This window comes from Leptosomus discolor, chromosome 14 (genome assembly GCF_034619465.1).
Source record: "Leptosomus discolor isolate bLepDis1 chromosome 14, bLepDis1.hap2, whole genome shotgun sequence".
Taxonomy (NCBI): Eukaryota; Metazoa; Chordata; class Aves; order Leptosomiformes; family Leptosomidae; genus Leptosomus; species Leptosomus discolor.
The window spans coordinates 13243881-13266977 of record NC_141404.1 but is presented as its reverse complement, the minus strand read 5'-3'; positions in this window follow the sequence as shown (position 1 = coordinate 13266977).

Genomic DNA, 23097 nt, shown 5'->3' with positions numbered 1-23097 from the left:
GGAAAGTTCAAGAAGTCAGCTGTCAGATTCTGGGGCTCTTGCAGGCTAAGGAATTTCAATTTCAAACTACAAGAGATTGAAGTCTCGAAACAAAAGATCATCAAACACTAATAATTCCTGACTGTTGCTGGAGCTGTGAAGTGGGTAGGAAACAGCCTCTTTTTAAGGGGCAGTGAGTGTGACAGTGAATCTTGCACTCAATTAATTCTGAGGGGCCGTATAAGGGTGATATGAGGGAACTCAGATGTGAATGAACAGATCATTTAAGGCCACTGAAAAAAAACATCACGTGAATGCCCATGAAATTGCTTTCAAAGTAACAGGAGAAGTTCCATGAGAACTGCTGAATGTCATTTCCAAAACACCTCAGAAAGCAGACTGTCTTAGTAAGTCTTGTTATGGAAGAAATTGTAGTGTACTTCAGACCTCAGCTCCAAGCATGTGAGATGTTAGCTGCTAGCTCTAAAGTATATTCAGTTTAGCACACAGATACTGTTAAATGTATGCATATCACCATATAAATGACGTGCATGCATTTTACAATTAAACTACAGAAAAGTGATATTAGGCAGACCAAAAATCTGAATTTTCACTTTTGAATGATATTTCCAGTTCTGCCTGAATTATTTAACAAATTTTGACCTCCCTAAACTACCCAGTTAAGTATATTTTTCAGCAAAGAAACTATTTGTCACAAAAATTGTAAAACTTTCTGTACAGTGACCTTTAAATCTTCTTGCTGCTTTCCAAGACAAGCTTTTTCAGCCTGTAGATTTACTTTGCAGATTTGTTTGTAGATTTAGTAGATTTACTCTGTTCCCAGATGTATTGCGTTGCATTTGGCTGTATTAAAATGCATTTTTTATGTTGCAAGAGATTCAGGTCTCTGTAATAGTAACCTGCCTTTGCTATTTACTGCTCCACGAAGATTTGTAGCAACAAAAAATCATGCCAGCAGAAAATTCAGAACATGGCGTTACTGTTGACAAAAAGCTTCAATGATGTGGGACCAAGCACTTCCTTTGACCTAAGACTGGAAAGGGACCAGCTCTCTCATTTCTTCTTATTGACACCTACATCTTGAAGTCAGTCAGTCAACCATTTTTTTGGTATGTCTTGTTTACATCATACAGTGCAAGTTCATAATCAAAAGTGAAAAGACAAGGTATATGGCATCAATATAGCTGCCTCTATAACTGAACCAAAATTGCTTAAATAAACAAACTAATAAAATAATAGATTTGTGACAGCACCTATATCCTATGAAAGCAATGCTGAGTGACTTCTTTTCACTGCTGATAGTGTCCCAGTTGAAACATTTAAATGCTGTCTCTACCACTAACCAGAGAAGGAAATAATGTATAGTTCTTCAGGTAATATTTAATAATAATATAAAAAATTGCAAATACCTTGACAATCCTTCAACCTTTTAGAGTTTCTTCAATCTGTTGACATTTTAGAAAAAAAAAAAACAACCCACACAAAAGAAGCCAAAAAATAAGGATTACTAGTTCAGAAACCTATGTAACTACTCCTATAAGTCATTGATGTATATTCTCTAGGGTTGTTAATACAGAAAAAATTAGATTTTAGCAAGTGATCCCCACTAATTGTCTTTTGACAGAAGGTAAGCTGTGTGTTCTACATACGGCCATAAAAGACTCCTGCTTTTTATTGCAACTTGATAGCCATGCCAAAAAACCCACAACCCCACGCCAGATTTCTTTCATCCAAACTTGAGCTTGTTGAGAATTGATTCTCAGATGCTGGCCTTGAGCTAGTTGCTGTTCGTGTGTGTGGAAGGAGGTGGGCATGGTGTTTCCCCAAAGTGATGAGGCATGTTCAGCTGGCAGCAGGATGGATTTCTGCAGGGGAAGGCTGGGGCAGAGGTGGGGAGACAGAGCTAGCAGAGCTTCTGCAGCAGGCAGGGTGACCTGTAGTTCGCACTTGAAGGCAGAAATAAGGAGGAGGTTTCCCTGGGTGTGGGAAAAGACCTTGCAGCATTTGTTTTAACTTGAGAGGCTGCTGGAAGTCACCACCCTCAAAGCAAAATTTCAGAAAAGAACTGGCCCTACAGGGGTATTGTGGGCACTGGGTGTCTTTGTTTGCAGCTTCTTTTAATCTATTTTCCCTACTAAACCTGAACCCTGTCTATTTTAAGGTATTATTGACTTAGAATAAGTCAGTGGTTTGTGGTCTTGCAAAACCTACCCTGAGATGTGTTTCTTGGTGTGCTTGCTTTAAGGGGGGAAGAAAAAAAAAAAAAAAGACAGCTTCATCTCCAGACTCAAAGTCATTTAGGATCCTGCTGCATTGTGTGATGTGTAACACATATGTCTGCAAGATACACTTAGAATTAATGACAGCTTGCACTGAATGGTAACTTGAAAGAACGTATTACATTTTCTTCTGTGGGTCGAGAGCTTTGGAATGGCAAGATGTACTAATCAATAGGAGTTGCTTTTAGCTTGTGGGAGGCGAGTGAGATCCAAGATTCTCAGGACAGAAATTACAAGAGCAGTTACTTAAGACATGGCTTTAGCAAAGGCCAGTGGATGGATATCAGTAGGAATGCTCTTTCAGCTCGAGTTGTCTGTGGTTCATGGGATATGCATACATAATTATGCAGACATACAGAACAGTAGCTTATGTGTTATACATACACTGACACACACAGTGTTTTGCTCCTCAGAGTTTGAAGCTGAAGTGCCAGCTTCTTTTGACTATTGAGGAAACTGTGCCAGAATGCCAGTGAAACTTCTCTCCAGTGCACTTAGTAGCAGGCTGCTGTGAAGCAAGCAAAAATAGGCTGGGCATAGCACTGTGCTGATCTGGCTATATTGCTCCCAAAATGAAGTTAGCTTGAGTACAGCCAGCAAGGCTACAGGGAGCTTGGATGTATTTCCACTGTATTGCAAGTATGGAAATAGATGGTGCCTGAAAGAAAAGAGAATTTATGTCCTGTACATCAGTAGATTTCCCCAAAACATCACAAAGGGCAAATTACTCAAGAACTTTAATCAAGTGACTGAGTTTGTTTGGATTAAAAACCTTTCAGCTCTATTTTCACTCAGCTCTCATGTTTGTGTGATTGCTTCAATTTGCATTTATGGGCCTAACATATTGAAGCATCAGCACTCACATCTAAAATCAGCAGTATTAAGACTATGCACTAGGAATTTTTATTTAATCAAAATACTAGCTTACAAAAATTTAGACAGTGGAATAATGAGAGAATACCAAGGAGTGAACAGGCCACTTCATTTTTAAATCTTCCCCTGCCACTGACATCTATGGGAGACGTTACATTCATTTATTTTCTTTATCAATTTATTGCTTTTGCCTTTGGACTGGAGGGAAAAATAAACACTTGACCATGCATGGCTGTACTGAGGACAGCAGCATTCATTGCTACAATGGCTTTTGGGATGTTTTGTAAATTTGTTTAAAGGACTGATAATAAGGGGAGAAATAAGCCACTTTTTCAAATCTGTTCAAGTCAGAAACGAATAGTTGGTGTGATTGTCTATGCAATGCATCATTACCCTCTTCCATTTTACTGCAGTGATAACTGCTCATGCAAGATCCATGTGGTAGTGACACATCTGGTATATGAAACTGGAGAAGAGGAGTTCCTATTTTTATTTTAGCCAAGCATCAGGAAGTGGAGCAAACAGCTGCTTGGGGCAATTCTAAATGATAAAGTAGAGGCCACCACAGCATGGAGGATCGTCTCTGATACAGAAGCCCTTGCACTTGAGTCGCAGAGGTACGAGGGCAGACTACAGAAAGAAGCCTGCCATCACTGTTCCCCACACTTACAAATGGTGAGTCATCATGAATGAAAAGTATCACCAGTAGCAAAGGGTGCCAAGATTTATGGAGAGCTGTTTTGTCTGTCTAACAGTGCCAAGAACAGACTGTTGCTCTTCTCGAGTGTTCCAGGGTCTATCCAATAGCTTTTGAGCTGACTGAGTTTATAATACTTGAGTTACTCCATCCGCTCCCCTATTATTTTTTTCTTAGCTGACTGTGCATAATAGTAGCCATCTTCTTGTGTACTGAGAAAGCTTGTGTTTGAGGGAATGCTGCTGGGGTCTGGGGTGACAATCCCCTGGTCTCAGTAATGCATTTTTGAGGCCTGTCAGACTGAACTTGGTATATGTGAGAGTTTCCCTCTTCTGTAATGTTAATGGGCATTGATTGAGTAGAAAATTTGTTTGTATTTGATCTGTATGTTTTGCATCATTTACAATGCGTTTGTATGCAATGGTTATGTGTTAGTAAAACAGTGCTTAAATGAGAAACTTTTGAAAAGTCATAGCTCATTCCTTTGTGCATCAGCCATAATGGTATCCATTGCACAAGCAAGCCCTCTCTGATATGGAGAATTTGTAGCAAAGAGGTTTTCTAGCCCTTGAAGTGCATCAAGTGCTTTCTAGAGCTTTAAAGCACTGTATGTGAGCATATTACAAGAGAAACACCAAGTTATTGCGTTTTTGAACAGTTCTGCTCCATCAAATCCAATATCCCCATCTTTGAGTGTTTTATAAAAAAACAACCCCAAACTCAGTGAATTTCAGATGGATTGTATGAATGTCCAGAATCGGGTCTTTATCCCAAAAAAAGGCCTGTTTGTTGTTCCTTTCTTCATGCGTATTGTAATTAGCACAGCTAAACTGAAGCAGGTATGGGATTAAGAAGATCCAGCAGGACTTAAGCGATTGCTAGCTCAGCTTTACTCCTCTTTTTGCCTTGGAAACTGAGGAAAACTGATTCCCTTGTCTCAGAAAGTTGAAAGACTTTGTGCTATAGATACTAACCTCAGATATGCTGTGGCAGGTAGTGGAAAATGCTAGTGCATGTTTCATGAGAAGAAAATAAGAATTATGAGGTACCCTGTGAAATGTGTGGTGCCCACAGCTTTGGAGTATGTGAAATAGTATGTTGGTGAGCACTGCTAAGTAGTGCTCCTTATTACTTTACCATCATTTCAAGAGCTGTGAAAAATCATGGAAAATTCTTGTTTGCATCTTTGGTGCTATGCCAGATCCTACAGCCTGCAGTGAATCTGTGACCTGCAGCCTGCTGAGCTTCTGCTTTCAGCTAAGGTGTGAGCATAAAAGGGTATATTCAGACTGATAAGAAGGAAAAAATCGAGGGCAGGTGCAAAGAATTCTTACGCCAAAGACAAGGATTTGCCATCTACCTCCAGGAAATAGAAAATATCCCACGAAGTTAAAATAACGGAAAAGGTTATTCATTCTAGGTTTATAGAGTTGAAATAGAGTTACTTTATGACTAAGACTTGGTAATGAAAGTACATGTATCAGGCAGTTGGTAATGTTGATAATGTGGAGTAATGTTTGCAATAGGAATCCAGGGATTTCAGTAGTTCTGCCATTGATTTACTGTGTCAGATTTGTCAGCACTATGCCTTCATTTCTATTATGATAAAAGATGGGTGATAAATTTCCTCCTAAAGATCTAGTGAATTTTTAAAGATTTTGAGAATGTAAAATTTGCAGATGATCACAGTGTTATGGTTGTTTGTAGCATTACTTTAAAGTAAAAATATTTTTAGTTCTATATTTACTTTTTTTTTTTTCTTGAAAAGGAATTTTACTTTTTTACTGATGAGTTAATTTACATTAGGAGTGTTTCATGATGCTCCCATAGAAAATAGTAATTTACTTCTCAAGGTTTCATTAAACCCCATGGTGATAAGACAGCTTCTCTCATTCATGGTCATCCACTAAATCATTTGTGTCAACCCTTGTGCTGATGCAACACCACTGCACATAGAGCTCAAGTTAGTCTTAAAGCAGTTCTACTGTAATTTTTATATTGATCGCTTTGGGGTTTTTCACTAGTCTGTCTCTACTTGCATAAATTATTGTCAGTAGGTTTAACAAAAGTAACATCAGAGATCGAGGACTCAACCATGGATTCTCTGAGCAGCTGTTACACAGACTGCAGTCAGAGCAGTCTGGGGAAGCCTGGTGCAAAGCAGCCACGGGTACTCGCCGTGCTGTTATCAACCTGCCTTCAGAATGGGAATCAGTGACTATCAAAGGGTGCGGGGGCCCGTCTCCTCATCCATTGTCCTGAAAAGGTTTCAAACATTTGATTTAAAATACTAACAATAAAAGGACAAAGTAGAAACCGTTTGAAGGATGTGGAGAGGAGCAGGAGAAAGAATAAAGATCCTATGCGTGGGCTCAGACAGCCTGGATTTGCAGGCAAGAGTCAACAGGATGAAAGAGGCTTGATCTATGGGTAAAGTGTTAAACTGGGATTGAGACACACAGGTTCATCTTTTGGCAAAGGCTTCAAGAGTGCAGTCAGCTCACACGCTCTGTGCTCGGGGTGCCTCTGCAAATCCGAGATAATAAAGTTCCTCTTCGCTCACCCTTGGCTGGTATTGTCTGCGAGGAGACTAAGCTTTTTCAGAGAGAAGCTGTTTTTCTCTGTTCATTGTACAATGCCATGCACAGTGTTATCCAGATTCCAGAATGGTTAAATCAGTGTTACCACCCCATATGCTCGATACTGGATACGGTTTGGATCAGTAATTTATCATAATTTTGTGAGATGGAAGGGAGTATCACCAGATTTCTTTCTTCTGGAGGATAGAGATTTTGATTAATTTTTTCCCTTCTCTTCAGGGTTAGCACATTGCATTATATCTATTTCGAGGTAGGGAAATTGCTCACTTGACAGCTGTGGATAAAACACGAAATTTTAGATAATGTTTTAAATTCACCAGGGACAAACCTGCTTCAAGGTGATTTATAAATTAAACTAAATTCAAATATTGTCTCCTGGCATATATCTGTAATTAGAAAACTCTCTTGAAGAGGAAAGAGCTGGCTGGTATATAAATTATTTTGCATCTAAAAATAGGAATGTCTAGAGATTGGGCGATACCAGGCAAGTCGTGTGTTGAACAAGCTTTCTTCATTTTGCATTTAAAAGTTTTTCCCAGCTCACCAGCTTGACTGGGAAAGCTTGCTTTGTAAAAGTTGATATGTAAAAGTTAAGGGGGAGAGAGTCACAGTATGAGATGTTGAATTATTTGTGACTGCACAGTTTCTTTGGTGTGGATTTGGTTTCAAAATTCCCTCTTTTCCCACCTGCCTTGTTTCTGTCTCTGTTACCTGTCTTTCTGACACCTGAAGGGGGGTGTGGGGAAAGTACTCCTTAGAGAAAAGTATTTTATGTTTTGGAAAATGTTATTTCAGAGCTGTTTTATGTTTCTTTTCTTGGATTTCGTCCTTACGGTACCATCAGCTCACTTATACTTGTGTGCGAGAGCACGCAAATGCTATGTGAGGCCGTGCAATGGCATTGGCATCAAAGGCTGAGAGCTCTGAACTGCCCTGCGCTGCTGAGCGTCTGGATGTTGGCCTGCTTTGCTCTCCCTTCTCCTTCGTTCTTGCCCTCACAATTTATTTAACCCCGTGTACGGCTATCCTATGTGCGTTCTTGCCTTTCACCTGCTCTGCTAGCTCCTTCGTTTGAGCAGATGCTTTCCTGTCGCTGGCTGCAGCGGCAACGTTTTTAGGCATGGGGAGGGAGGAGAGGTTGCTGGGAGACATTTGTGTGTTTTTTGTCACAAGCCTCATAGTTGCATTTGGGCTCATGAGCAAGGGCTGCTCTGCCAAGTAAATGCCACTGGCTTTCCCAGTTTTACAGTTCTGATAAAAATTCTCTGCAGTGAGAGATCATTCGTTCAAGCACATGAATCAGAAAAGAAATGAAACAAAAATATCCTTTGCAAGTAGTAGTGTGCGGACCTCTAGCAGATTACACTTTTATTCAATTTCTTTGTAAGTGGACATGTGTCAAAAGGCTTTTTACCTGAATCTGCTAAAATGTTATATGGAAGGACAACATATTTTCTTCACCTTTACCTTGGAGCAGTAAACACCGTTGCTGGGAGGTGACATCCGTCAAAAATTGTGCCAAATCCAGGTACAGCAGGTTCCGGGGCAACCTGTATTCAGTAGGTTTCTAATTCTGACCTGTAATTGCAGTCATTTTCAGAAGCTTAATGCTTTCCAACTGAGTTTTCCTTATTCCACTGTAATGTAGATGCAAAGCTGCAGCTGTGTTGCAGCTAAAGGACACAAGAAAAATGTGTGGGAAAATATCTGTCTTATGTAAGTAAGCATTTGTAAAATGTGGATAGTTTCAAAATGGGAAAGGCAGGATTTCTCAGTATTTTAGAAGACGTCCAATATTTGGCCATTAGAAGGACATGCAGCAGCTCATATGACATAGAAATCCACTAGCAACTACACTTATAACTGGGCAAAAAATAACAACACTAACTAACTTACCCCAAAACACAGTTGTCTTCTCACTAAAACTATTTTGCAGGCTTGCAGTAGTTTTGACGGAGTGGAATGCTGTGGAAACAAAGTATTAAGGTTTTCCATTTTGAAAGGAAATCTTACTTTTGTCCCCAAAGTAAAAATAACTAGATGAAATAGGACATTAAAATAGGCAAAAACATGAAGAGAAAGCTACTGTTCTTATTTGGATTGAAAGATATATATTCTCCCTAAACTAATATTTTTCAAGGCTTTTAATTGAGAAAGTAATCCAAAAATCTGTTTTTGAGATCACAATAATAGTAGGGGCACAAACATTCAGTTTTAGGGAGGAACAATGGGAACAGACTGCAACAGTGGCACGGTGGAAAAAAAGACAATGTAGACATTCTTGGCACATGTAATTAGAAACAGAAAAACAATGTTGAAAAGACAGACAGCAGGTCATTTCTGTTCACCGTGAGGGTTCAAATGAAAAGGTTGTGTGCTGTAAATATAAGTTATGATTAGACCTGTTGGGAGCCTTATGAACTGTATGTAGTGTAATTTTTTGCTCAAAGATAGAAAGCACTTCAGATCTCACTGTGTAAAATGTTTCCCCATCACTTTAATTGACCCTTGGTCACCAAGAATTGCTGATGACGTTGCACTTTGAAACACTCCTTACAAATGATTTTAATCTCTCTTTATTAAGCTTTTTACTTCCCTTGTCAATATGCAGGAGCTACCTTGAACGGTTCTTTTTTGTTGTTTGTGTTTCAAAGCATTTGCAAGGTACTTTCTTTTCTCTGAATGCTGTGAAATGGATTTTTTATGTTACATAGTGATGGATAAACCTTTTAATATTTTAGCAGAAATTACTCCAATAAACTAATTACTTTCTCTAATGTGTGCTATCTGAGCTGAGATCGCAGGCAAAAGAGCTATCTGATGAAAACACCTGGGTCTGAACATTTTTTTATTTTCGCAACACAGCCCTCAGCTGTCAGTGTGATTTCTATATTTTGCCTTAAGAAAAAGTCTTTATTTCATCATCCAAACTCTTTTGTCCTTAGAAAACAGAGCTTTGCCTACTGTGTTGAAGGGAGAACCTGGAGGACAAATGGTCCCGCTTGATTTAATATACTGCAGTCAGTAACTCCATCAGTTACGAGCAGCCTTGCTTCACATGTGGAAAACCTTAGGAAGGTGAATGGGGAAACAAACATCAACATGTGATTAAGTCTTCATTATTCTTGTATGAAGTAGTGAGAGAGTATTAATGAAGATAAGTTAGCTTGTTCTTTCTGTTCTGGAGTTAAGTGTGGAGGGTTACAACCTGAACTATGTAGCTTTTTTCCAGACCTCACCTGGGGAGGTCATTTCCAGGGCCATCACCCTCATGCAGGAATCTGTGAACACTGGGGACTTTTAAGCTGAATCTGGGACATGAAAGAGGCTGGTTGAAGGTCTGACCTTGGGTACTGGTGGCACCCAACTAGGTGCAGCTGTGGGGCATGATTTTGCTGAGGCAGGGAGTGGAGCTCACTGTCAGTGCTGCTGGAGTTTGGTTTCCAGCCACAGGTAGGAATGCTTGCATTTGGCTTCCTAGCAGTGCAGACTGGTCTAGAATAAGGCTATAAAAATATAAGGCTTTTCTTTATGTCCCTTGGTTCCTTATCTTCTCTGGTCTGAAGGTTTGGGACTTAAAAAGAGGAAAAGAGATCACAGACATGAAAGTGAGCTCTGGTGAGTGAGGAGGTGATAACACCCAGTACCCTGCTGTATTGCTCTGTGTGATGCAGTTGGTTTTTCAGGTTTTTTATCTCTTCTTTGCATTAAGAGGCTCTGAGGCACTAGGTGACTTTACGTATTTGCTACTGTATAAAGGTAGTGATGTGTCGATGCTGTGTTGGGTGAAGGAGCAATTGAAAACTAAATAGGCATACTTCAGCTTGCCCTCCTTTAGCTGATGTGTGTTAAAAAGCAGGGAAAACCCCATAGAAGGCTCATCAGCTGCCTGAATACCTGTGGGTTGCAGTCAGCCTGGAGAATCTTTTAAAGCCCTTGTACAAGTTAAAGCCTGCTCAGACGTATCTCATGAGTTTGCCATACGTTCCTGAAAATGCTGTCTAGACTCATCATGAGGCAATAAACAATGTGCAAATATTCTGAGTGCAGAGTCAGGGAGTGACCATGACCTCTTAGACCAGATCCTGTAAGTAGATACATGTCACCCCCTTGGAAGTGTGCCTCACCAGTCCTTCTTTTGAAGTCAAAACAAGAAAACAGAGCTGACTTTGGAAGGGAGGTTCTGTCCAGGACTCACCTAGATAAGGGGCTCTGACTGCTGCCCTCAATTCATAGTGTTTAAAAACTGTCTATTGAGAATGGTGGACATGTTTGCAACTGATGTGGTGAAAGTGCTGTTGGGTTACAAGTTGTCTTATCTATGAAACTTTGTTCTGTACAAAGTCACACTTCAAGGTGTAGCCGGGGCAGAGGTCGGGCTTTGTTTCAAATTAGTGTGCTGTTTCTCTTGGGCTGAATGCACTTGCTTCTGCCTGTGCTTTCCTGCGCTGAAGTTTTTAGAAGTTGCTATTTTATTGGGCCTTACAGAAACTTTCAGGGTGAAATGCTATTGGTGAACTTAGGAAACAATATTTTTAGTAGTTTACTGCTGAAATTAAAACAAAGTAGTGGTGGGCCAAAAATATGAACATTCTTTCAGGTATGTTGCAGGTAACTTACATTTTAGGAAAGTTTCTAAAGGCATCATCAGAGGCTGCTCCCCTTAAGCATGCTCAGCACGACTCCAGTACAGCCTGGGCTTTTCTTTTTACTGCAAGGGAGTGTTTAAGCCACTTGATGGTCTCATTTGTGTGTGCTAGAGATAGCTGGACCATCCTCCCACTATACAAACAGAAGAAAATGGGGCCTATTTCGCTCACAGTTCATATTTGTCTGAATATTGCATAGCCTGACAATTTCTTATGCCTTTTGGTCATTTCTAATTTATATAGGAACAGATTTCTTATATCTTCAAAGATACTGCATTTTTTGATTCGTTGTACAGGAAATTACTGCACACTCGTTTTTCAGTCTTCCTTCTAATACCTACACAAAACTCAATTAAAACTAATACCAATTAACTGTGAATGAATTTTGAGAACCCTGTTAAACAAAAAATAGGAGCAGATGACAACTATTGGGACTATGGAACTATGGGACTACCCCAGTTTTAATATCCGCTACGTTACTGTATTTCCAAGCCATAAAAGTGACAAGAATGGCATACACTGTGCAAAAGAAATTTGTTATGGTCACTTAAAAGTTGTTTTTCATTATTATTAACTACTGAAAAGTCAGATATGGATAGTAAATATTCTTTGATATGTAGTATGGATTTTCATGAACTGACACTTCATACTGCACAACTTAAAATATTTGTTTCTGTTAGTAAGTATTTTGCTGCAACTTATGAAGTGCTTGAAGTATTTTTAGTTGCTGCATGGGTTTGTGAGGTGTATGTAGCTATAGCTATCTTATGCTTACTCTGTGAAAAGGTGCGAATTGTGCAAATAGTTCTCAATGTTGTGTTCAGAATATTTACCAAGTGAATCGGGGGGATAGTGGGTTGCCTGAGTGATAATATTAAGCCATAGCAAAGGTTCAGCTAACCAGTACTGGTAAATAAAAGGTGTCTGGGGCAGAGAACAAGAAAAAGGACAAGCATAAAAAAAGACCTTTAGGATACTTCCCCAGTCGTTTGTGACTTACAAATTTTTGGATACTTGTAGTTGTTAAAACTGGATGAGATTTTTTTTTTCCCCCTCTGAATATATGAATATATTTAAGTCTTGAATCCATGTAAAATTTCAACACCAACAGAATCCCATGGGAATAAATTTCAGTAGCTCCTTATAATGAAATGTGTCTTTTAAATGGTCTGATCATAGGTTAAATAGCTTTGTTCTTTTGAATTTCAAATTTGCATCTGACAATGGTTTCCTATTCACGAATTCCAGTTGCTTAGCTCTTATTATAGAAAATGTCTCAACCATGGTCCTGATTTTTAAATATGAGTTTATCTTTATCCGCACCCCTCACCCCTTTTTTTTTTTTCCTTCTTCTTTCCTGTTTTTGCTGATTAGCAGTCAGCTTAAATTTGAGCAAACCTCTGTTACACTTGCTGGACTTGCTTAGTGGAAACTGCAGGGGTTGAGAAGCACCTTTAGAGCGGATTGTACACTGCAACAGCCAGTACGGTAACGCATAAAAAAGACATAATAGATGAACTGCAGAGCAAACTGAATTAGATACAGTTACAGCAGTGTAATGAACTGGTGCCTTTAGTAATTAGCTAGGGCTGAAGTGATCTACTGTGGATTATATTCTTTGACTCCCTCTAATAATCTAAGTCACATTTCCCCTGGTTGACATTTACCAAAGGCCTCCAGTTAAACGCATTTTTTTCTGGTGTTTCATAGCTCACTTTTGAATGCTCGAAACCTGGATGTTAATGCTGAAAGCTTCAGTTTAAATTGTCCTTTCTGCAATTTTGTACGCTTCTAACTTTATTACAATTCTGTCCTTTAAGTCAGATATATCAGACATTACAGCAGTTATATTAGAATATAAAACTTGTCTGGACTCAAAAATGTTAATAAAATTTAGGTCCTTTTCCTGGAACTGGCTCTTTATGGACCTGTTTTCCCAAGGGAATATCCACCAACTTCTTCAGATCTTCACTAGTGTCCAGGCCTATATCAGGCATGTGTAGTACTGGGTATAGTCGTTCTGGTTCTGAGCCCAGTCTGCTAATGTACAGCATAGGTGCACCCAAAGGTGCAGCTTCAACGCTGCTGTGACATCTTGCTTGGTGTTCACAAAATCGCTGCTTCTCCTAGGCCTCCTCCTTCTCTGTGTAGTTTTGGTTTTGGTTTTTTGGATTTGTTTTTTTTTTCTATTCCCTTATTTCTTTAGATTTTACTTTTTTTTTTTTTTTTCAAATCAAAATGTTGGTCACTGTGCATTTTTATATTACTACAAACTTCAAAAGTTAAAATAATGAAGCTTTAAGTAATCTAAAAATGACACAAATTTATAAAGGCTGAAATACATGTCTAAGTTTTGAGTATTTGATCCTTCCTTGTGAAGATTTGGTGATCCTTGAACTCTGGAGTCTTTTCTGAAGTTACGGTATCCAGTTTTATTTCATAACTGTGAGACCTGTAGTGTAACCTGAGCATAGGAGCTGATATTTTTATTAATTTGTTGCCTTTGAGAATGGGAACTTTGGGTGAAAAAGTTCTAGTATCATAACACTCATGTCAGTCTGTTCGTGTTTCATGTTAAGGGATTCTGACTGTGAGAAATCCAAACACTACTCTAGTATAAGTAATAAGCAATGGCACGTGCTTAGTTAAATGTATTTACAGTTTTCTAGTTCTCTCTTTTAAGACTACTTTGGAATTGTCATCTCATATGTAAACCTCAGGCTGATGTATGTCAGGTGTTGGCATCAGGATTATAAAGTTGAAAACCAGACTTAAGCAGTCAACAAATTTTGTGTTTTCGTCTTGCTCAAAATATGCATATGTTGATAGTATTTACTAGCACTTATTTGCATAGGGAAAAAGCCTTTAAATGCTGCTTATCTGGTCTTTAGCCCTGTAGCATTTATAGCAAAGATGCTGTTAGCTGAGTTGTGTTATTTAATCTGGTGTTCAAAAGAAAATGTCAACTAGACCAGCTATGAAAATTAAACTATTCCAATGCCTTTAGGACTTTTTTCTTCCATTAGCTTCAAATGAAAATAAACATAGGGATTTTTCTATTCTTTACTGAAATCCTTCTGTCCTTGTTTCTCTTTTTATGTGATGTTTTAACTACTGTGTCTGCTTTTCCTTGCTCTTTTTCCAGTATCTGTCATTGCTCTTGCTTTCTGTTTAATTTCATTGCTTTCTCTCTTCTTTTAATATTTAAGTCCTTCAAACCACGTGAGTTTTTAATGATCTAGTTTTCCAAATCAACCAAATACCTAATACTGTTGGGATTTCCTGCCATTTTGCCTGCAAGCATATCCCTCTCCTTGGTGCCCATTCAGTGACTTGTACTATACCCACAATATCATTCAGTTGAAACAAAGGTTATGTTTCCTCCCTGCAGTCTCTCTGGCTGCTCTTTGGCAACTTGGAAGGATTCACAATCAGTAATTAATAAATATCCCTTTCAGGATGTATATTCTTTTAAAATTTAGCTCCTGGAATGCCAACCACATGATTTGAATTTACTAACTATTAGGAATGCAAAAACTATCAGAGCTAGACTGGGGTTTTTCTACTATTTGTACAGTTGATTGTCTGTTTCATACTGAGTTCTCTTACAAATGAAGCTGAGATAATTCTTGATTACCTGCGTTAGTTGAAGATATGAAGTGTTCTATATAAAGCAAATAACACTGCTAATCCAAACCCTGCGTGAGCTCCTGTAAAAGAGTATGCTGTGAGAGTGGGATTGAGCAGAGAAGGGTATGTGACAAAATTGTCTGGAGAGTTTATAGACACCTGAGCTTAAAGCATCACGAACCAAAACATCCGCAGCAGATTACTGTGTAGTGAGGTCATACTGCTTTCTAGGCCTGGGCTGCTTTGCTGGCACTGTTGCACGTACAGTAAAGTTACCCAAGCCCAGACAAAACACCTGAGGATACTTGAGTTATAATGGGTTGGTTTTGGACTGTAGAGATGAGCACAGTCTTGTGGTTGTGTCACTTGAGGCTCCCAGCTGAAAGAAGGGCGGGGAATGGAAGGAAAAAAATGAATGTGTGTGGTTTCATAGGCCCTTCTAAAATGTTGGTTTTCACAAAAGCATGGCTGTGCCCTCTCCTGTGAGCAAGAACAGGGCCAGGTGGCTACTCCAGCTCACACCCTTACTGCTGAGGCCTTGGCCTGGAGAAAGCAGGCTTGAGCTGTCCAAAACAAGAAAACCCACGGTTAAGTGGGGCGGACTGTCACGGGCCCCTGCGTAAGCACGTACCTTGGCCCTGTTTTATGTCATGGCGTAACTTCAAGCAAATGTAAGCAAACCGTCCTTGCATAATAAAATCAGATCACACAGCATAGCTGCACAGAGTGGAGGCAGATGTGGGACTGACTTGATCGGAAATCTCTTTCGAGAGCATCCAAGTTCTTTTCTCTGATTTTTGGACAGTGCATGAGATGCATAACATGAATTACTGCATTTACTGATTCGTAGTGTCATATAGGACTATTCAAATTTTGTTTGAGCTGTTTCTTGAAAATGATGCAGTGGAACCTTTCCTTGGCTTTCTTTAATTGCTTCAAACAGAGGAGGTTATTAAAAGAGATTTTTTAATCCCAACCTGTGCTATAGCAGAGTGTTTTATTCCATTCCCATCACAAGTGCTTGAACAGGTATCCTGGGGAGACAGTCCTCTCCTCCTCTTGAGCGCTATTGTAGAGGTATGTAAATGAAGAATAGGGATTTTATTAGCCTCTTGCACAGCAGCAGATAATTTAAAATCTGGAAAAATGACCACTCTGATATTTTGTAAAAAGAGAACATGAAAGATGTACAAGAATGAAATGAACTTTTATTAAGTGTGAATGAACGTTAACAATGAGTGAATATTCCTGGAAGTCTATTCTCTTTTGCTGTTCGGCTGTTTTAAATGTAAGTAATCACAATGCAAAGACTTCTGTGTTTTGCAAAATGGGACATGCCTACTAACCTAAACAGCAATCTGGACCTCATATAAAGCCATTTCAAGGCAATAAGGGGAGATTTCATCTGAAAACAAACTCATGTTTATTAATGAGAACAAGGTATTTTTTCTTCATGTTTGAAGAATGATTGATATTGGAGTTCTCACTTGTGATTATGATGTACTACTCTACGTGCCGGCTTGCTGCTGACTCGTGACATTTGTATTGCATTCCTATACAGGTTAGCAATGGGGATAGCCAGATCATCTATCTTTAGTGAGAAGTGCCCCAAAAGGAAAAACAAAATTTTATTAGTATTTTAGAATACCAGCTGTTAAGATATTTTTTATTTTAAAAAGTTTGAATTATGTTTTTATTGCTTAAGCTTTACACCAAATTTAAGCTGAAAACCTTTGTATTTGATGTGAGACTGCCTCCATCTTTTACATATCTAGTACTTGACCATTGACTTCAGTGCAGAAATGACAGTTTTGCATACATCTCTTCTTCCTTTAAACATAGTTTCTGCACATCATCATAATACTCTTTTACTCAGCAAAATTTGAAATCTTGGTTACCTAGGGTTGAAAAATATCACAGGAAGAATCGATGGAATAAGGCAAAAGTTAAGATGATCATTCATCCAGAACTCTAGCCAAACTCTAAATGACCCATTCCTTATCTCTCTGTAGGTTCAGATCACTTTCCTCCCTTTCTCCTTGTTTAGCTTTGTGTGCTTTCATCTGAGACTAAAATAAAAAGACCTAAATTCTGAAAAGGTACATGTAGTGCCTTTTCAGAGACTCAATAGAACTGGAATAGTTGGGAGTATGTTTTGGGCATTTATCCAAGCCTAAACAAATATCTACATAGTCTGAGGAATAAGAACTGAATTGCTATTACAGGAACTGCTTTCAGAGTTGAAAAAGAAAACAGCCACCAAGTGCGATAGGCAGAGTAAAACAATTCTGCCTTTCCCAGCTGAATAAGAAATAAGTAGATTCAGCCTCTAGTCTTTTTCCTTTCCACTTCATCTGTGAAAGCAGTGTTTTCAGGGCAGTATATTTTAACTCAACTTGGAAAAAATAGTTAAAAACATTGGATCACCCCAGACAGTCCACACAACTGTGGGGCAAAGAATGAAGCTTAATTTGTTCGTGTTCAAAGCAATGCACGAAGTGATTTCTACAAGTCAGTTCATGGTCTGTAAACTTGGTTCATTTTGTTGTATGCAGAAGCAACCTGATGTGTTGTTTTTCCCTGAGTCTGTATATGCTGTGCAATCATGTACTCTTGGAGTGAATTAATGACTTTCTGTGTGCACATGTTTTCCATTATTCATTTAGAATCTTCTGCTGTCATTAATATTCTAGCTCTAAACACTATGAACGTGGTCAAAGCAAGTATTTTCAAGTATTTAAATACAAATGTACAGAAAATAGTTGGCACTTCTTACCACCCCTCCCCTCACCTAAATGACGGATGTTTTAAACCCACCTAGTCTATTCAGCCAGCATTTCTTCATCTTGGTAGAAAGACCCCGGCTTCTGTTTCACTTGAAGGAATAGCTTTGAAATTTGTGTCAGTAGAGCAAACGATGTGCTCTGTGTGTGTGTGAAAAGAACAATCACATATATAAAAACTCTAGGAGGGATTTTTGTTTGATTTGAAACATCTTTGCTGACATTATCAAGGGGTGCATCTGCAGGTAAAGAATTGATGTGTGTGCTCCTTGCTAGTGTGGTGGTCATTACTTTCAATGTGCTCCTTTTCCTCCTTTTAGCAGAGACCCTTACCTGTGGGCTAGTACCTGAGCAGAAGGGAAAGATAGATCCATGTTTCTTTGGCCTCCATTTTGCGTGCTTTTGCATAAATGCAAGGTACTGCACGTTTAGTCCGTAGCTTTAAATATGCAATGTTAATGCTGAAGACTTAATCATGATGTTTTCACTTTGTAAGAGGGGAGAACTTGTTTCAGATTTTTGGTTCCCCTTGAAATGGCTGTTGTGTCTGGATACTCAGAATATGTAGGAGGAAAATCTCACAGGAGTCAGTCTGCTGCTGATGGTTGAAAGATGCTTAGAAGCAGCGTAAAGGTCAAAAATATTGTAGCGGTAAATGTAAGTGTTTAAAGTTGGAGAGAGATTTATGGAAGAGGACAGCATGAATTGACACTGGAACCCTTCTTTTCCATTATTTCTCTAAATGACTCTTTTAGTAGTGTTGAAATCAAGATAGTCAAGTTTGAAAATTAATGAGAAGGAACAGCAAATAGTTAGGAACGATGCTATCAAGTAAGTACTCTACTTTGCTGGCATACCTCGTCCTGTAACTGCAGTGAATATGAATATAGAATGAGAATAGGAGTAGGTTAGCTCTCTGTTCCATGCCCCCCCCCCCCCCCCCCCCCCAACTATTAGAGTGACGTGGTGATCTTGTCTAAGAAGTGGTATAGACATTAATTTAGTTTGTTGCAGTTGAGATATAAAAGATGCATCTTTATTTTTCCTAAAAGTGAAGCTCCGAATACAAATTGCTTGTACGAATTGCTTATACAAAGAAGCTGTAGAGTCGAGCTGAGGAGGAGCTCTGTGGTGAATTGGAAGATGCCATCATATACCATTAGTTGTTCTCCAGCATGCAGGAGACCATGGGGTACTTTGAATATGATATTCAAAGTCTCCAAACACACTTACAGGAAATAGCTGTGCAGCTGTATTTCATGAAGCATATGGACAGATCCTGGGCTGGTTTGTGCTTTTGCAGTTCCAGTGATTTCTGCGCACTGCCACTAACATCGGGTTACAGGTGCTCAAAATCTTCTCAGCTAAATGTCAACCTTCAGGTGAATTTTCTCCAATAAAAGTGGTAGGAAAGGTAACAATTTCTGTAAGCATTATTACGGTTCTTCTATGGAAATTTTTGAGGAAGGACACTGTAAGAGAGGCAAAAGTACTCTCTGAATGTAGGTTGCTCTAGCAAGGGATGTTTAAACGGTGCCAAGACTGAGAAGAATCGCTCTCTGGCTCCTTAGAAGTAGCTCTGAGACTGCATGTGGGAGGCAGAAAAGCCTGCTTCTGATTTGTGAATGAGAGCTGACGGGAATTGCCCATGTTCCCTCCCCTACCTTACAGAGCTGAGCACTGCTGGTTTGGGCGTTCATGCCCGAGTAGATACACGGGAGAGAAGTAATTTTCTGGAGAAAAAAAAAAAAAAAAGAAATCCAAGAGTGTGGGCAACACCAAAGATGAATAGGATAAGCTTCGGGAAACTTCCAACAAGCCTGTTAAAATCTAGCTGTGATTTGAACTTTCATATCTGGGCTGAACCTGACCTTCCTGAGCATGCAAGTCCAGAACTTAACTTGTGGTCCTTAACAAATACTTTGTGCTACACAGTGGTCAGAAAGGAAACATTTCATTTTGCTATTTAGTGAACTACAGAACAAGTGCTAGAGGGTTTGAAATAACCTTGAATGCCCTGTGCTGCATGGTGGGGGTTGGAGGATACAAATTCTCTCAACACATTGCTCTCTCGTAAAGGGCAGTTGTCTGATACTGACCTGCTAAACTTCCAGATAATTTTCACCCAGCTATTGGCATCCACTTCGTGATGGTTACATGACATTACATTAGCATAGCTTTTATCCCTTATTTTGAGGATGAGTGAGCTGTTGGATTAAAAGTGTTTAAACCCCCTAGAAATTCTTCCTCTGCAAACCCAGAAGAATATTTTGAATGGCTGAAATCTTCTGTAAATCACTGAATAACTTTAAACTGTCTACTGAGAGAGAAAGGGCCTTTATACCAAGATTTACCTTTAAATAACGAGCCTTCATGACAGGTGTTGGTTCTTTTGGTTTGGTTTTGGTTTTTTTTTTTTTATTTTGTTATGAAGGAGTGACTTCTGTTTAGAGAAGAATACAAAGACTTACAGATATTTTTTTTCTTTGATGAAACGGTTGTTGTTAGGTTTCCTTTGTGGCCCAGATGAAAACCAGCTATCATGCTGTGTAGCCTACCACTGTTTCAGAGAATCCTGTCTCAGATGCCCATTTCTAATGAACTACTGAACTAATAAGATTTTTTTACATTATTTTGGTTTTTTCTTTTTTGCTGTCATTAGGATTTTTTTTTTCTCTTTGGAAAAAGTTTTCACTGATCTGAGAAGCTTTGGGAAGTTGTGTAGATCTTAGAGCTTTGTAGTCTTGAATGCATGTTGCACACTGGATCAAGTGACCATGCACCATGATGCAAAACTTTTTCACAGATTTTTACATTTTTTTGAAATGCTGAGTTGCTCTCTCGGGACACTGTCTTCAGTTGTGTTGCCATTTTTTACCTTTGTTAGAAACACACTTATTCCAATTGGATTGGTAGTGTAAATAGCAACCAGCTGAGAAATCATTTCAGCCTCTTGAGTGCTTTGAAAGGAAATCTTTCATGGCTCTTTGTATCCCAGATAGTACATAAATTGTAGTGTAGCCCGCTGCAAGTCTTATGTAGTAATGGCCCCTGATCTAAATTGGCTTAAGAATGCAGTTAGGACTCGCTAACAGTGCAGAGGAGTTCAACAGAACACCGCTTTCCCTGTGTATTTTGTAACACTGCTGTTGCAGCGCAGTATCTCAAATAGGTTTTCTCGCACCTGTTTGGGACACAGAAATCTGTGAGTCCCAGTCGTACTGTTATTTCAACAGGACAAAACAGGGACATACATGAATGCAGGAGAGGTTAACTGAACTTGCAGGAAATTCTGGATCTGCTCCTTCCTGTGTTAACTTTAGTTTGTCAAGTAACTTCATATTTTTTTATGCTGATGATGCTGTTTTCTTTATCATCATAAATCATAGTTTTATGCTGATGACACTATATTTCTCTATCACCATTAATCATCTATAATGTTTGAGAAAGAAATGTTAATGCAGAATACAATTTATTAGACATCACCCAGTGTGTAGATTAAATAGGTGGACTAACTGCAAACCTAATTATGAACAGGGCCAAAATAAAGTAATGACCCAAAGAGAGATTTGTGGGTCTGATGTTGAGACCTACTGGAAGAGGCGAGCAGGACATGAACAGCGGCTGGGGAGAGCAATGAAGGCTTTTGCAGAGCAGGCAAGAGCCCAGGGAAGGCTGAAGCAGCCTGGGGAGGACTTGCTTTGGAAAAACAAGGGCATATCTTTATGTGTGTGTCACAGGGTGTTTCAGAAACACACAGCTTCCAATTTGGCATTGCTCTATTGCTCTTTGCGAAGCCATGGCAGAAATAGACAGTAATTGAAATTTAACTTTTCTCCCCCTAAGGCCCCCCTGCTCTTTGGAAGCACAGGATACCCTCTGATATTTCCCTTGTCTGAGCAGAGAATAATCAACTCTTGCAAATCAGGGAAAGTGACTTGAGTTGAATGGCAGCAAAGTCTTGAGAAAGACTGACAAAACAAGTGCCTCAAGCTATAGCTGTTACTGAGGGAGTGTTTCAAACCTTAATTCAGCGAAGTCTTTGATTGGCTAGTTTGTCTGTGCTATAAACTTTAAAGACCATGTTAGTTACCTGTCATTTTCAGAGATTGCTTCTGCACCCTGTCCACTTGAAGTCTGCCTGTTTCCCAGAAGGCACAGATTTCTTTTTCATTTTTAATTTTTAATTTTTACCACATTTTGATTATGGTATATTATATGGGGTCAGTGCTCAGTCAGCTGTTAAATAAATTGCAAATTCTACAAAACACAGCCAGCAGAGTCATTACTAACTGTAATGCTGAAACTTCAAGCAAAATTACATCTGGCTACAAATGCTATTCAGATGCATAAATTATACAGCCTCTGATTATCTTAAAGAAAATTCAGCCATTAAACTTTATTTTATGGGCACAAAACAAGGGGAACTGCCAAAAGGAATCTATGCATCCTAAAAGTCATGAGAAGAAAAATAATTGGCAAACCTTTTCCGCCTGCAGTTTTATAGAATGTTCTCTCTCCCTCCTGATGTTCAATCAGCCTCCACCACTGGCACAGATAAAATCATACAATGGCAGAACTGGTGGGGGGAACACAGCCTGTGTAGCTTTTGAACAGCAGGTGGGTCAAATATTTCAAATCTGACCCCAAACAGCACTCATCTTTGGATGGGGATCTAGAAGGGAGAATCTCCGGGGAAGAAAATTATAATTCAATGCTGAACAAAATAAGGATGCTTGATAGTGGGCTGTTCAGTGTGCTGCAGAACTCCTTCCGAAAGCTTTCTAGCTGCCCCACGAGGAGTCAGTGCTCTTCATGTACAAATAGGTCACTCATGTGCCTGCTTTTTATCTGTACTGAGACTAGAGAAGAACGATGAATGGAGCCCAGAGTGGCTGACTGCACAACAGCTCCAATGGTGCAGAGATTACAGACCACATCTGTGTCAGTAACCCCTTAAACTCAGGGGAAGGCATATTGCTTCTTTCCTTGTTCTCCCACACCCAATTTTGTCAGTATTTCCAGTGTAAAATTCAAAGCTACCTTTGAAAAATAAGTGAGCACATTGCTTAAAACAGTGCTCTCACCACGTTTGCCGAGTTGCTTCAATGTATCTTAAACCATTCATATATTTGACAAGTAATTGCCAAAATAGGTTATATATCACTGACCTTTATCAAAGTCTGATTTTTTCCAAGTCTTGTCTCACAGTTCCCTCCTGTAAAGACATTCAGGGAAGATAATTGCTCCCTAAACTAATTGCCTTCTCTGGTGTTCTTTTCTGGACTTCTGCAAGACAGAGGAAAGCTTACTATTGTTTGTTCTTTGAACAGGTGTGAGCTCCTCAGTCTGGAAATAGAGGAGGTACCGCAGTTCCCTGTTTTCATTTCCTTCCTTCATTCCTTCCTTCTTGTAACAAGAATTTCCGTTCAAGTGCATTGTTGCTTTCATTCTGAAGTATTTCTATGCAGGTCTTATGGAAGAAGTCATTGTTTTATAATCCAGTATGTGTTGTTATTTTAAGTATAAATATGAGTAACAGGAGTAATGGATAGTGCCTATGAGTTCATGTGGAAGTACTGCATT